Consider the following 1,229-nt stretch of genomic DNA (forward strand, 5'->3'; position numbering starts at 1 on the left):
TGTCTCAATATGAAAATCAACCATGCTCAACCATTCTCAACCATTGTCAACATTGGTTAAACATGGTCAACCATGGTCAATTATGGTCAACCCTGATCCAAGGCCACTTTGTGACAAAGATTGTATGAATATGAAAATCAACTATGGTCAATCATGGTCCAATGTCGCATTGTCAAAAATATTGTCTCAATATGAAAATCAATCATGGTAAATAGAAATGTTTGCATTGTGACACATATTGTATCATGGTCCAATGTCACATTGTGACCATCCTCAACCATGGTCCAACATCACATTGTGACAAAAATTATCTAAATATGAAAATCAACCATTGTCTAACGTCTCATTGTGACAAATATTGTCTTCATATGAAAATAAATCATGTTAAAACATGGTCCAACATTGCATTATGACAAAGATTGTTTGAATATGAAAATCAACCATGGTAAAGAATGGTCAACTATGTTTTTGAGGGTTTATAATATTTATCTTAGGGTTTATATACCTTGCATTTGTATTGCTCCCTTGGGTTTTTAGTATTAATCCCTTGGGTTTATTATTGCCTAGGATTTATAATATCAATCATGGTCAACCATGGTCCAACATCGCATTGTGACAAGCTTGTCTTAATATGAAATAAAGCATGGTTAACCATGGTCCATAGTCGTATTGTGAAAAGATTGTCTTGATATGAAAATAATTCATGGTCAACCATGGTCCAATGTCGCATTGTGATAAGGATTGTCTCAATATGAAAATCAACCATGGTCAACCATGTTTATCTTAGGGTTTATATACCTTGGGTTTATAATATTAATCCCTTGGATTTAATATTATTCCCTTGGGCTTATAATCACTTTGGTTTTAGTATAAATACCTTGGGTTTATTACTCCCTTGTGTTTATAATACTAATATCTTGTGTTTATTAATCTAAGGGTTCATGGTAAACCATGGTCAACCATGGTCCAACATTGCATTGTAAAAAGGATTGTCTCAATATTAAAATCAACCATGGTCAACCATGTATATTTTAGGGTTTATACTATTTATCTCAGGGTTTATATACCTTGGATTTATAATATTAATCCCTTGGGTTTAATATTAATCCCTTTGGTTTAACATTATTACCTTGGCACTAAAAAATGTGGTTGATAAACATTGATAGCCATATATCAACCACATTTATTATTTTTTGTTATTTATTAATATTAACAATAATAATCCAATT

Source organism: Pinus tabuliformis, chromosome 9, assembly GCF_031772625.1.
Source record: "Pinus tabuliformis cultivar Carrire ecotype Pingquan chromosome 9, CPIR1, whole genome shotgun sequence".
NCBI classification, from domain to species: domain Eukaryota; kingdom Viridiplantae; phylum Streptophyta; class Pinopsida; order Pinales; family Pinaceae; genus Pinus; species Pinus tabuliformis.